This window comes from Phoenix dactylifera, chromosome 6 (genome assembly GCF_009389715.1).
Source record: "Phoenix dactylifera cultivar Barhee BC4 chromosome 6, palm_55x_up_171113_PBpolish2nd_filt_p, whole genome shotgun sequence".
Classification (NCBI taxonomy): domain Eukaryota; kingdom Viridiplantae; phylum Streptophyta; class Magnoliopsida; order Arecales; family Arecaceae; genus Phoenix; species Phoenix dactylifera.
Genome location: NC_052397.1, coordinates 8,725,763 through 8,741,681, shown reverse-complemented (window position 1 = coordinate 8,741,681; position 15,919 = coordinate 8,725,763). Strand labels below are relative to the sequence as shown.

General features: G+C 38.9%; 1 long non-coding RNA gene and 1 other non-coding gene across 2 annotated transcripts; one reads left to right on the top strand and one right to left on the bottom strand.

Annotated features, from left to right (window-relative positions):
- Positions 1-1,919: 1,919 nt before the first annotated feature.
- On the top strand, positions 1,920-14,572 carry LOC120111225. The gene is made up of 4 exons (XR_005512305.1): positions 1,920-2,261; positions 3,363-3,365; positions 14,144-14,148; positions 14,557-14,572. It is a non-coding gene; the product is annotated as an uncharacterized LOC120111225 (long non-coding RNA).
- Positions 2,857-2,962, bottom strand: LOC120111240. Its single transcript, XR_005512318.1, has one exon. It is a non-coding gene; the product is annotated as a small nucleolar RNA R71 (small nucleolar RNA).
- Positions 14,573-15,919: the final 1,347 nt, after the last annotated feature.

Here is a 15,919-nt window from a genome sequence, read left to right as displayed (position 1 = left end):
GTAGATTGGCTGCAGTAAGTTCACTGTAGGAGTAGGGTATGCACTTATATGGAATCTATCGACCTTGATAGAAGAGGAGTGATCCTATGTGATTTGTTAGACTGAGTTCTAAGACCTTGGCCAGGGCAGTAATATAAAGTGGAGAAAGAGTTTTCCACTATCGAACTCGAGTCAAATAAATCTTGACATATGACAGACGAAGGGGTTTGACGAGTTATCCATGACCTCCGTCCTGTAGGAATCCACGATAGAAGGACTGTATCACATGATAACTGCACCTAGAGGTTCATGATTCTATTCTGTTGGGTAGCCACTACATGCTGCTAGGTGTCATTGGTGGATGGTGGGACTCATAGGGATTATCTCGATGATCGATAAGCCCTAATGAGTAAAGTTGGAATCGTTCCGACCCATTGAAAGGAGTTTTCAATGATATTGTGATAGAGATCACAATATATCTCACTACTTAAGTCCAATTAATCGTGATTAGGAATCACAAGTAATCAATTCGATTGATAATAAGCTGAAGAAGGAACAAAGAGAATTAATTAATTGGACTTAAAACAAGAGTCCTACTTGGAGTAGGATTCCTAGAGTCCTAATTGGATTAGGACTAGGAATCCCACTTGGACTGAGATTCCTACTTGGACTGGGATTCCTACTTGGACTGGGAATTCTATTTGGAGTAGGACTGGGATTCCTACTTGGAGTAGGATTCCTACAATCCTAATTAGATTAGGAGTTTTGAATTAAATTTGGATTCCTACTTGGAGTAGGATTCCTAGAGTCCTAATCGGATTAGGACTTCGAATTCAAATTAGAGTCCTAATTGGATTAGGACTAGAATTAAACAAGTCCTAATTGGATTAGAATTTCTTAAGTCCTAATTAATTATTAATCTAATGAATCAACATGACTCCTAATTGGATTAGGATTGAAAAGTTCAATTGAGTCATGGTTCATTCAAGTTCTAATTGGATTAGGACTAGCATAGATTGAACCCAATTGATTCATGATTTGGACTAAACCAAATAGGAGCCCTAGATGCCTTTATAAGGCTTTGAAAGGAGGTGCCCTAATGATAAGTGAAGCCCTCCTCCTCTCCATCACGTGGCCACCCTCCTCTCCTCTCTTTTCAGCCACCAACAACAAAGGGAAGAAAAGGATCTTGGTGGCCTCCTTCTTCCTCCACCGTTTGGTTCCAACGCAAGGAAGAAAAAGAAGGCTGCAGGGCTTCGTTCCTCTTCTTCTCTTCATCCTTCTTCTTCCTCCTCCCAAGCACAATCAAGGATTGATTGAAGGGGAGGATATCAGCCATCAAAGTTATCTCTGCAAGTGAGCTAGCACCTCGGGAGATAGAAAGCTTGGATCGGTTTTCTGCTTCGTGTGGATACCCGTAGAGGCCGGGCACTTGAATGGCTTCAAGCGAACCTTCATCCTAAACCACGATCATCAGTTTGCGGTGATCATCTACCCGCACAAAGGTGAAGATCTGATCTTCTAATGCTATTTAAAAGTTTTTAATCCTTATCTATCTACGAACGGTTTTTAAACAACATTCATGCGATGAACGGTTGATCCCGCACATGCCTCTTTCGCTGCATCTGAATTTTTTGAATTTTCTGCGGCATGGGTGGGTTCCCAACAGAATGTTTAGAAATTGAGTTTGTGTGTTCAAATAATATATTCCATGATTAGATCTATCCTACATTTGAACTTTTAAATCAGAAACCGTAGAGTTTATATCTTGAATGTACTATTGTCAAGAGGGATTCCAGATTCCTAACCATGTTTATTTCATTGAACTTTGTTTATTTACATAATATACCTTATTTTTTAATTTTGAAAACCATATGAAATTACATCTGAAATTACGCTAATAATACATATACCATTCCCTGAGGATTCGACCTCGAACTCCCGAGTTTTACTACTTGTGCGATCTCCTGTACTTGGGAGAGCAGTTTTATAAACACATCAAGTTTTTGGCGCCGTTGCTGGCGAATGGCTGAATTATTAGTATATTTTCAGATTTAATTAGAGATTTAGTTTAGGTAAAAAATTATTTCATCTGACGTACTCTCCCCTAGATCCGGGAATAGCGATATGAACTAAATGTCCTGCCCAAGCCAAGGAACTTATTCCGAAAAGTCTTGACAAATGATGATTGAGACGAAATTCGGCATTTTTGAAGCATGAAATACTTGGTTTCCATTTGGGTTGTAGATGTAACCAACCCGCTATTAAGGATATAGCAGAAAGTTTCAGTTTTTTTAAAATAATAATAATAATAATAAAATAATAAAATAATAAATATTTTTTTTAAAAAAATTTGCATGCTAAAGTGGAATAGGGACGACACCGGTCGATTGAGTCATTCATTTTGTGACAATTCCTTGGGACACAATCTTGAAATTTCTTCACAGTATTTCACACCCTGTGAGATGGCTGATTTAAATGAAGATGCGGGGAGTCACCACGATTGGGAACGTGAACCCCCTGTTATGACTTTGAGACAATATCTACAACCCACTAGAACTAGTCAGCCTTCATGCATGATTTTTCCTGATAATGTAGGACATTTTGATATCAAACTAGGGGTAATTCAATTACTACCAAAATTTCATGATTTAGAGTCTGAGAGTCCTTATCTTCATCTAAAAGACTTTGAAGAATTGAGCATTACATTTAGAGTGCCGAACGTCACCGAGGATGTCCTCAAGCTGACGTTGTTCCCTTTCTCTCTAAAGGATAAAGCCAAAATATGGCTAAACTTCTTGCGACCTAGATCAATAAGAACTTGGCAAGATATGCAGAGAGAATTTTTGAAAAAGTTCTTTCCCGCACAAAGGACCAACTTTCTAAAAAGGCATATCAGCAATTTCCAACAAAAAGATAATGAAACTTTTTATGAATGTTGGGAGAGATTTAAAGACCTTCTCTCATGCCCTCATCACGGGTTCGAAACTTAGAGAACTATTAGCTTCTTCTATGAAGGTTTGTCTCCACAGTTAAAACAGTTTGTAGAGACCATGTACAATGGTAGATTTTTGGAAAAATAACCTGATGAGGCATGGGAGTATTTGGATTTCCTTGCTGAGACTGCCCAACTTTGGGATAACGGGGATAGAAACAATAAGTCTTTGCCCAAGCCTTCCAGCTCTGGACAGGGAGGCCTTTACAACCTCAAAACTGAGGATGATCTTCATGCTAAAATGGCAGCCCTTACTAGGAAGGTAGAAGAAATTGAACTTAGGAAAGTTGAGCCCGTCAAGACCATAGAACTCAGAAACGAGTGTTGTGGGATCTACGATATGTCTGGTCATACCACTACAGATTGTCCCACCATACCAGCATTCAAGGAAGTCTTGCACGATCAAGCAAATGCTATGAACTCCTACCAGAAGCCTTATAATGATCCATTCTCGAATACCTATAACCCTTGTTGGAAGAATTATTCGTCCGGTTCCTGTCTAACTAAAAATATGCTAAACAGATCGTTGTTAGAACCGACAAACAAAGTTTAAATTTAATTTACTCTTACCTGTTCTACCCGAAGAATAGTGGTTGTAAGAGGTCGATCCACAGGGAGGCGATTGGAGTTGCATAAAAATTAGAACGTTCACTTGGATTCAAAATCGATTTTTGAATAACAAAAGAAAAACATTACTTTGAGGATGTTGATGGATTCTCTAGTCTACCGGAGAATATTTTTTAATTGAAATTAACTAAAAGACAGGTATTTAAATTCGAAAAGCATTTATATGTTTAACTAATCAAAGAAAAGCTTTGGCATAGATTAAAATGGATGAAAATAAGAAGATTGAAGTGAAAACAAATTGCATAAAGGAAGATTTAATGTATTGCATAAAAAGAAAAATTAAAAGATTTCATAAAAAGAAAACAAAAATTAACTTGAACCTAGAACAGGGATTGCATGAAAGAAAATCGCTAGATTTCATAAAAGAAAATTGATTACAAATAAAAATGGAGATTGGAAGCCTAAGAAAATGAAACAAGAAGCTCCTCTCTCCTGGTGGAGCCCCTAAAACAAATAAAATATTATTATTATTTTTTTTCTTCTTCTTCTTCTTCTCGGAAAACAAGGCTCCCCTGTTCCTTCTCCTGCGAACCAGCCGAGCTCCCTTCTCTTCCCTTGGACCAGCCGGCCCCCACCCAGCCGAGAGCCGAGCTCCCCCGGCCACCACCCCTCTAGCCGATCGCCCCAGCTCCTTTTATAGATCAACCATCCCCTTTATGGCCAATGATGGAGAGGATCGTCTGGGATGCTTCATCTGGAATGGCAGAATGGATCACGGGCTGCTAGGATTCCGGGGCGTGATGCGGGAGGGAAGATCGCGGAAGGACGTGAATCCGTGGGAGAATGGCTGGATCACGAGCTGATTGCGGACGGAATTGATGAATGCGGACGGGATTGCTGGGAATTTCGAATCGGAAGAGAGCTGCTTGCAGTCGGACGGAAGGAGCTGGATCGCGGGCGGAAGCTTCGTGGACGCCGGATTGGAAACGGGAGGAAGGCGTGGAAGGAAACGGCTGGATCACGAGCTTGCATCACGGCTGGGACGCTGGGATTTCGAATCCGGAAGAATTTGGCTAGGATTTCGATGCTGGGATCATTGCGGAAGAAGAAGAGCTTGACGCGTGATTATTTGGGAGGAGCTGGAAACATTGATCCGGAAAAGAGGAAGCTGCAGGATCACTGGAAAGCATCACGGGATGCTGGGAACTGACTCGGAATTCCTTCTTTGGACCACGGAAGCGTGGGATGCATCACGGGATGGACGTGGGAGGCTGAAGAGTGCTGCCGGATACTTGGATGCGGGAATGGAATGAGCTGTAGACGCTGCTGGGAGGAAGAAGAACAGTGAAGTAGAAAAAAAAAATCCCATAACCCTGTTCATATGAACAGTGTTTTTACGTAACACTGTTCATATGAACAGTGTTTTCACGGAACACTGTTCATATGAACAGTATCATCTCGGAACACTGTTCATATGAACAGTGATTTCAGCATGAATAGTAATTTCAGGAATGAATATTATTTTTAGCTATTCTTCATGGGATTGGAGATTAAAAAGTTCTTTTTCTTTGTGATGAAGTGAGAGTGGGAATCTTTATTTCGGAAGAGTGCGGATGCTAATCCGGAAAGGAGGGAACGCGAGGATCACTGGGAGATCGCACGTGGGTTCGGATGTTTGGATGCAAATGTGCTTGATCAGATCATGACAGGATTGAGCCCGCGCGGTTTGGGGCTATGATGCATCCCTCTAAACCCTACCAAATGCGCATTTAAACTTTAATTTATACTAACCTGTGTCAAACCCAAATATAATATTATTTAAGTGAATTTATTATTATCGGTTAGCAAAAACACTAATTTTGGTGACATGTAGGTCGCACTTTTGTGCTCTCATCAAGAATCATCCGAATTTTAGGTGGAGAAACGATCATCCTCAACAGTCATACCATCCAGCTCCTCCACCTGCACATCCTACTTTGCATCACCACCCTCTCAGAAGCCGAATATCGAGGATACCTTGCAATCTATACAATCTTTTCTACAAGGTCAAGCCAATATCATACTCAAAATACTCGAAATTTTGAAGATATAAGGAACCAATTGTCAATGATGACTACCGTCCTAAGTACCTAGGAGAAGGGTAAGCTTCCAGCTCAACCCCAACCTAACCCACAAGTGCATGGTAGTAATAATACGGCTCCTTCTAGTTCGCATACAGAGCATGCAAAGAGCATCATGATATTGCGTAATGGGAAAGTCATTAATCAGACCATCCCATTGAGACCACAGATCATGTCTAATTCTGATGTGCCCAAAACTGATGAAAAGGACAAAGAAGAAGTTGAGGTCCCAACTTCTACCGAGAAAGTTGAATGCCCTTTTCCTCCACCTTTTCCACAATGGTTAAAGCCGTTGCAAAAGCTCGAACCTAATTCTAAAATTTTTGAGCTTTTTAAGCAAGTAAAGATCAACATACCTCTTCTTGATGCAATCAAACAAGTACCCTCATATGCTAAATTTTTGAAGAACTTGTGTACTGTCAAGCGCCGATTAAATGTTAAGAAGAAGGCATTTTTAACTGAAAATATGAGTGCTATTTTGCAGCACAACATTCTTCGTAAATATAAAGATCCAGGTCGCCCAACCATCTCATGCATCATAGGCGACTTTAGGATAGAGCGAGCATTATTAGATTTAGGGGTGACTGTGAATTTGTTGCCATATTCTGTCTATGAGCAGCTTGGTTTAGGTGAGTTGAAGCCAACCTCCGTCACTTTGCAATTAGCTGACAGGCCAATCAAGATTTTGAGGGGAATTATTGAGGATGTATTGGTTCAAGTAGACAAGTTCTACTTTTCTGTCGACTTTATCGTATTGGATACACATCCGGCTTTGAACTCACAATCTCAGATTTTGGTCATTTTAGGACGTCCATTTCTTGCAACTTCTAATGCATTGATTAATTGTAGGAATGGCGTCATGAAGCTTTCCTTTGGTAACATGACCCTGGAACTGAACATTTTTAATGTGTGCAAGCAACCCAATGATCATGAAGAGAATAAGGAGATTGATTGGGTTGAAACCATCGTAGAAGAATATTTGTTAGCTGAAATATTTAACAACCCATCCGACGATGGCTTAATTGATTGGTGTTCCAATGGCTCCGATGAAGATGATTTGTTGGTCACACCTAGCGTGGACTGTTCGAATGCCATGATGATCAATGGGTGGAGACCAAAAGTAGAAGATTTTGAATAGCTGCCACCTCGAGAGGCAAAGATAGTACCATCCCACGAACAAGCACCTAAGCTCGAGTTGAAACTTTTACCGAAGGAACTCAAGTATGCCTTTCTTGGACCTGAGGACACTTTCTCTATAATCATCTCGTCAGATCTTGATCATGCCCAAGAAAAAAAATTACTTGGTGTTCTAAAGAATCATAAAGGAGCCTTAGGATGGTCTATTGCCGACTTGAAGGGGATTAGCTCCTTAATTTGCACGCACCGGATATATTTGGAGGACAATGCCGAAACCATAAGACAAATGCAATAAAGGTTGAATCCTACGATGAGAGATGTGGTTAAAGCAAAAGTCCTCAAGTTGCTTGGCGTAGGTATTATTTACCCAATTTTTGTTAGATGTATGCCCTAGAAGCCAATCTCGCTGACACATTATTAATTCTAGGACATAATTTTATACTTGATTATTTATTATTGAATAAATAACAGGCATCTTTTTCATTCATATTGTTTATGTGTCTATGAATCGTCCAAGAATTAATAAGATGATGATGCATATTCTTAAGAGTTAAGAATTTGAGCCATGCATCATTGGTGATTAATTTTTGAATGCTTCTGATCAATGGATCATCACGAGGACGGTGATCGATCCAATGAGATCAGTGCACACATTGCTTTCTTTATGGATGGACGAGACTCGAGTGCACGGTGTGGCGACACTGAAGTAATAGTGCATGTGCTTGTTAAGAACAAGGGTACTAAGCATGACCAAGACAAGAAGTCACTTTGATATCTATCCACTCGTTAGTGACTTGCTTGATGTTGCAGTAGTGTGACTAGTCCTTTGACCTGCGGTGCTTCGGCTACTCACAGTGAGGTTATTGTAGTTTGACTACACGTATACATGGTCTCTAGACATATAGATCCATGCAGTGTAGATTGGCTGCAATAGGTGTTGGAACCCGCCCATGCTGCAGAAAATTTTTTAAAAATTCAGGCGCAGCGGAAGAGGCATGTGCGGGATCAACCGTTCATCGCATGAACGTTGTTCAAAAATCGTTCGTAGTTAGATAAGGATTAAATACTTTTGAAACGTTAGGAAGATCAGATCTTCACCTTTGTGCAGGTAGGTGATCACCGCAACCTGATGATCGTGGTTTTGGAAGAGAGTTCGCTTGAAGCCGTACAAGCGTCCGGCCTCTACGGGTATCCATACGAAGTAGAGGACCGATCAATGTTTTCTTGTCTCCCCGGGGTGCTAGCTTCCTTGCAGAGACTTCTTTTGATGGCTGATTTCTTTTCTTTTAATCAACTTTTGATTATGCTTGGAAGGAGGAAGAAGAAGAAAGGATCTTTGAAGAAGAACCAAAGGCTAGACACAGCCTTTTCTTTTCCCTGCGTTGGAAGAAGGAAGGGAAGGGGAGGAGGCCGCCAAGGCCTTCTTATTGTTCTTCCTTGCTTGCGGCTGAAGACCAAAGGGAGGAAGGGGGCCATGAATTGAAGAGGAATAGGGCTTCAATGAATGCCCTTAGGGTGCCAACCACTTCACCTTTTAAAGGCATGAAGGGCTCCTACAAGTTAGGAGCCCTTGACTTATTTCCAAGAGGGGCGCCGGCCCCTCTTTTCTTGCCGCACTTGCGCCCCTCCCTCTTGGTTAGCCCTAATCCTCCTCTAAGGAGGATTGGGATGCCCTAATGTGGCTAAGCCCTAATCTAATTAGGCTTAGTCCAAGGGTAAACCAATTTTGGGTCTAATCTAGGTAAGTCCTAATCCAATTAGAACTTAAATCAATTTTGACTCAATTGAACTCTTCAATCCTAATCCAATTAGGAGTCTTGTTAATTCATTAGATTAATAATTAATTAGGACTTAAGAAATCCTAATCCAATTAGGATTTATTCAATTTTAGTCCTAATCCAATTAGGACTCTAATTTGAATCCGAAATCCTAATCCGATTAGAACTTCTAGGAATCCTATTCTAAGTAGGAATCCAAATTGAATTCAAAATTCTAATCTAATTAGGATTGCAGGAATCCTACTCCAAGTAGGAATCTCAGTCCTACTCCAAGTAGGACTCCCAGTCCTAATCCAATTAGGACTCCAGGAATCCTACTCCAAGTAGGTTTCGTGTTTAAGTCCAATTAATTAATTCCCATTGTTCCTTCTTCAATTTATTATCAATCGAATTGATTACTCGTGATTCATAATCACTTTTCAACCATCGGATCGGTCAATACTTCTAGTGTGTGTGACCCCATAGGTTCTATTCTGATTGGTAGTGAGATATATTGTGATCTCTATCACAATGTCATTGAAAACTCCTTTCAATGGGTCGGAACGATTCCAACTCTACTCATTAGGTTTTGTCGATCATCGAAATAATCCCTGTGAGTCTCACCATCCACCAGTGACACCTAGCAGCATGTAGTGGCTATCCAGCAGAATAGAATGATGAACCTCTAGGTACAGTTATTGTATGATACAGTCCTACTATCGTGGATCCCTACAGGACGGAGGTCATGGACAACTCGTCAAACCCCATCGTCTGTCATATGTCAAGCGACTTAAGCTCTAGAGTGGAAAACTCTTTCTCCACTATACAATCTGCCCATGCCGAGGTCTTACGAACTCAGTCTTATAAATCATATAGGATCTCTCCTTATCTATCAAGGTCGATAGATTCCTTATAGGTGCATACCCTACTCCTACAGTGAACCTACTGCAGCCAATCTACACTGCATGGACCCATATGGCTAGAGACCATGTATATGTCTAGTCAAACTACAATAACCTCACTGTGAGTAGCCGAAGCATCGCAGGTCAAAGAACCAATCACACTACTGCAACATCAAGCAAGTCACTGACGAGTCGATAAACATCCAAGTGACTTCTTGTTTTGGTCATGCTCAATACCCTTGTTCTTAACAAGCACATGCACTATTACTTCAGTGTCGCCACACTGTGGACTCGAGTCTCGTCCATCCATAAGGAAAGCAATGTGTGCACTGATCGGATCGATCACGATCCTCGTGATGATCCATTGATCAGGAGCATTCAGAAATTAATCACCAATGATGCATAGCTCAAATTCTTAACTCTTAAGAATATGCATCATCATCTTATTAATTCTTGGACGATTCATAGACACATAAACGATATGAATAAAAAGATGCCTTTTATTTATTCAATAATAAATAGTCAAGTACAAAATTATGTCCCTAAAATTAACAATGTGTCAGCCAGATTGGCTTCTAGGGCATACATCTAACAATAGGTTCACTGTAGGAGTAGGGTATGCACCTATATGGAATCTATCGACCTTGGTAGATAAGGAGAGATCCTATGTGATTTATAAGACTGAGTTCGTAAGACCTTAGCCGGGGCAGTATGCATAGTGGAGAAAGAGTTTTCCACTTTCGAACTTAAGTCGAATAAATCTTGACATATGACAGACGATGGGGTTTGAAGAGTTGTCCATGACCTCCGTCCTGTAGGGATCCACGATAATAGGACTGTATCATACGATAACTGCACCTAGAGATTCATCATTCTATTCTACTGGGTGGCCACTACATTCTGCTAGGTGTCACTGGTGGATGGTGAGACTCACAGGGAATATCTCGATGATCGATAAATCCTAATAAGTTGAGTTTGGAATCATTCCAACCCATTGAAAGGAGTTTTCAATGATATTGTGATAGAGATCGCAATATATCTCACTACCAGTCAGAATAGAACCTATGGGGCACACACACAAGAGATATTGACCGATCCGATGGTTGAAATGTGATTATGAATCACGAGTAATCAATCCGATTGATAATCAGTTAAAGAAGAAATAATGAGAATTAATTAATTGGATTTAAACACAAATCCTACTTGGAGTAGGATTTTTAGAGTCCTAATTGGATTAGGACTGGGAGTCCTACTTGGAGTAGGACTGGGAGTCCTACTTGGAGTAGGATTCCTACAATCCTAATTAGATTAGGATTTTGATTTCAATATGGATTCCTACTTAGAATATGTTGCCCAGTAGATACAACCCAAGAGGGGGGGGGGGTGAATTGGGTCTTTTAAAACTTTTAAGCTACTTCTAGCACTTTTTGATTAATTATGCTAAGTTGTATATATGCGCAGTGAAAGTTGAATTTAGCGACAGTTTGATGTATAGAATGTGACTTGATTGAGTATGCTTGCAACTAAAGAATTCGCGGATAATAGTTAAGCAAGCAATTTATCTAAGTGAGTAAGTGTGTGAGTTAGATAATGACAAAAAAACATTACAAACACAGCAAACATATAGTGGTTCGGTGCACCCCAGCACCTACATCCACTTCCCAAGACTTCTTGGGAATTTCACTATAATCCTACAGATTACAGTCGGTTGTTTTACAAGCTCACAACCCAACTTGTTGTTTTACGAGCGCACAACGAACTCGGTCGGTTTTTCCAGGCTCACCGACTAGAACCAACCCCGATTGTTTTCCCGGGCTCACAATCAAACCCTTACATGTTGGTTTTACCCTCGGCTCACCAACAAACCTTAATCCCGTTGGTTTTCCCTTTGGCTCACCAACAAACCTTACACCGTTGGTTTTCCCTTTGGCTCACCAACAAACCTTTAACCCCTTGATTCAATCCCTTGATTGAATCAAGTTACCAGATATTAAAACAAAGAATAAAAACAAATCAAAGCTTCTTAAGCAAGCAGATGTGACAATATAAACAAATAGAGTAAAGAGAAGCCCTCAAACGAGTTTTGAAGATGGAGGAGCTCGGCTTCTTCTTTACTTGATCCTCCTCTGATTTGGCATGAAGTAGAGGATCCCCGAGGCAGCACACGGATGGAGAGGAAGCTTTCGGATTCACTTGGATGCTCTTCTTCTCTCTATTTCGTTTTGGATGGCCCTTTTGTGCTTGTGGGAGATTTCCTTTGCAATCTCTTTGAGATCTCTTTCCTAGATGATCTCTCCCACTTCCATACATTCTCTCCTAGCTCTCTTCTTGTTTTTATAGCTTTTGATAACGTGGAAACAAGAATATAGCCGTTAGAGCCAAAAATAGAGCCGTTGGAACCAGTCTGCAGCTCCTGACAATATGACCGTTGGGTTTGGAGTCGACTCGCGCGATCAGGAGTCGGCTCGGCTGTAGCAGGAGTCGACTCGAGCTTTTCCGGAGTCGACTCGGCAACTGTTCCAAGTTTGAATTAAAGTTGCCGTCTTGACTGGGAGTCGACTCGACTTAACCCGGAGTCGACTCGCCAACTTCTGGCGCTGACCTGGCAATTTTGGAGTCGGCTCATCCTCTGTAGTCCGTGGATCCAAATTTGAATTTTGTCCACTCGAGTCGACTCGACTGTCCTGGGAGTCGACTCGAATCTCAGAGCCCGAACTCCCGATTCTCTGTCTTTTGGCTCATCCAGTCTTGGAGTCGACTCGAACTTCCTTGGAGTCGACTCGGCTCTCAGTTTCCGAAAGTTGGTCTTCTGCCATCTTAGTGTAGCGCTGCCTTGGAGTCGACTCGAGCTGTCTGGGAGTCGACTCGAATCTCAGAGTCGGAAAACTGATCCTCTGTATTTTGGAGCCGCGCTGCCTTGGAGTCGACTCGACTTGTCTTGGAGTCGACTCGCCTCTCAGAGACGAAAATACCGTCTTCTGTCTTGGGGTTGCGCTGTCTTTGGAGTCGACTCGGACTTTGTGGGAGTCGACTCGAATCTCAGTGTCCAAAAACTGCTTCTCTGAGTTTTCCCTTGTGTACCACTGAGAGTCGACTCTCGCTTTCTTTGGAGTCGACCCGGCAACCATTAGAGTCGACTCGAATTCCTCAGGAGTCGACTCGAAGACTATTCTTTTGAATTTTCCTTTGAATTTGCTCCTCCAATTTGAATCTTTTGAACTTTAAAGTTGGGCCAATGAATTGTAGCTTTCTTCTAACTTTTCTTGAGTGCTTTTGGAGGCCTTCTTGTGTTCTTCCAACTTGCTATGTTCCTTGCAAAATAAATATCTTTCTCCTTGCAACATAAACATTAGTATCTATACTTCAAGGTGTTGTGATCATCAAAATCAATCTATGAATCAATCTTTGGGTCATCAATCTCCCCCTTTTTGATGATGACAAAACTTGGAGTATATGCAATATAAAAGATATTGTTTTCTAGAAGTAATACATAGCAAAGTTGCATGAAGTAGACAACATATATATTTAAAAAACATACTTCATGATAATGCTTTAGATTTAATCAACTTAAGATAATCAATATATGTCAATTCCAGCTGATTTGTATTCAATTCAAAACATAAAGCATTATGCTCACTTAAGATAATCAATATATGTCAATTCCAGCTGATTTGTATTCAATTCAAAACATAAAGCATTATGAGCATATACTTAGATATTTCTCCCCCTTTTTGACAACATCAAAAAGATAGGAAAACATTAAGCACAAAGATCAGAATACTCATATATTTCTTTTCCTTATTGTACTCTGATTTGAATGTTAAATTATTGCAAGGATATGAATCATATAACTCAAGGCAATAATATTGGAATCAGATTAATGAGCACAGATCAGAGCCAATTAAGATAATTTCAGAACAGAACACATTAAATGTGATTTCAAGAAGTTTTCTAATTTGATACCACAGATAGTTTTCTATTCAAGTGTAGGTGGAATCTTCCTTAGGTTAATCCAAGAAGTACTACAAATGATATTCAAAAAAAACACGAGTGGAAATCTAACCTCTCTTCAATAATAAGTATGAAAGCTTGTTCATTTAAGACCTTTTGCCCAATCTATTAAGTATTTTATCAAACATGAGAGCAATTTTAGTTAATTTTCAGAGTAAAAGATCAAAACTTATATATTTGAGAGACATATCATCATGTTGGATCATTAATTTTTAATGTCTTCAAAGTTCTTTTATTCCTTTAGAAAATAAGCACAATTTGATACATATATAAAAATATGAATTGGCACAGAATTGACGTTCTAAAGAGCAAGCTAATTAGGACTTATTAGTGAATTTCAAAATAAATTTTCTAAGAGATACTCAAGACCATTCAACACGTTATTCTCCCCCTTTGTCATTAAGTTAAAGGCTCTTAAGATCAACTTGCAATTTGGTTCATGATTTATGCATAAGATATACTAACCAAATAACACGCCTCAAGGTGTATCATAAAGGTTTTCAGATTTAAATTTCAGATGATACATATTGGAGAGTATTAGGATCACTTTTCATTTAGTATTCTTTCTCTCTCCTTTATAAATTTATGCAATTAAGTTCCATCAGACCTCTCCTTCTGAAATTTTCTTTCTCCCCCTCAATTGATCATTCCATCTAAGAGTTTTAAAATTTGAAGATAATGTTCAATAAAATCGTCAATCTCAAAAATATATTTTCTATAAGTTTCAGCTTATTTTCACAAGACTCAAGGTTTGAGATAAGACAACCTTTATAGAACTCATCTCAAGGTAATTAAAGCATGTCTTGCAATATAAGGAGGTTCATCAAAATCAATCCATAAAGTGCAAGGTATGCATCAAATTGAAGTGACTTTAGGATAAGATACTGAATATCTAAAGCTCCCCCTTAAAAGATGCATTCTTCTTTAATCATTCTTTTCTTTGGTTGAATTTCAGAATTTAATAATAAACGTGAATAAAACTGAAATTCTATGTTATCGAGAATGTAGAGTGATCTAGAATTATTCAAAATTTATAGTATTCACTCTATATATATATATTCTGATGATAGTTTCTAAGAATGTAGGAGAGAAAAACATATAGATGATCATTGAGGTATGTGTATTTATAGAACTCAATTTCTTAATCACAGTTCTTCAGCAATGTATACATGAAGCTCAATAAATTTTTTAAATATTAAAATAAAGTCATATATTTTAAAAATATTTACTTGCAATCAAGATCATCGTAAGACACATCATTTGAATCAAAATTAGTATACTTTGAAGGTAAGAAATGATATGTTTCGGATGCGTATCGGAGCAATCACCAAAGAAAATTAATTCTGTTTTTCGTAAAGTAAGACTTTATTTAAAAATCACATTTAGTTTAAGTTTTTATACAAAATCAGATTCTGAATTACATAGGATTTTCAATAGAGGCTCTCAAGCTCATACTTTGAGATATGTATCTTCCACATTATAGCTCATCTTAAATGATTACGATTGAAAATACATATTTCAAACATATAAGAGCATATTCAGAATCTTTGTATTAAATGTTGAGTTTTGGTACGAATTTGAACATTATATACCAAATTTAGGCAAGTTGAAGGATAGAATAAAGTTTATTTTCCCTAAATAGAGATATCCTTCTCTTCTTCTTTATTCAACTTTCAGATTTTAGAGATGATTGCTAACAATAAATCTGAAATTTCTTTTCAATAAAACTAAGCAAAAAATGTTATGTAGTATTTCAAACATTCAATCAAGTTGTCCAAGTATGGAGTACTACAAAAGATATTGAGAACCCATAATTTAAAATATCATGCCACATGCAAAATATAGTGTGTGTTAAGTCATACATTAATATTAAGAACAAGCATGTCAAGTATCAAAATCAATTCTTTTCAAATAAACTCCCCCTATTTAAATATAATTTTGCACTGATTTCATCCTTAAAGTGTGTTTCAATGTGACTAAAAATTTGAATTGATTCTTTCTTGTATACTTTCATTTACTTTGTTTTTCATTTTTACTTTCTTATGCTCTATACTCTATTTGCTCCCTATCCGGTGGAGTTGGGAAGGGGCACGAGGTACTACCACTAGCCTCCCTCTTGTGCCGTCCCTAATATGCCCTACACCGAATAGTTGGGTCAAATAGTGCCGGGTACTACCACTAGCCTCCCCATTGGCACCATCCCTATGATGAGCAATATAGAAAGGTTAAAATGTTCACTTCTAACTTTTCCTGTTTGAGTGTAATTAGTTACAGATTTTATCTCTTCCAAACGTCTCACAAATGTTCCGAGTATACTATGTTTGTTTTGCTTTTCCTTAAGATTGGAGTATTTGCCTTTACTCAGATTTTTCATCTCTTGAACAATGTCCATTTTCTTTTCTTTATCTCTCTCCCTTTTTGTCATTCTCAAGTAATTTACAAGAAAGAGTA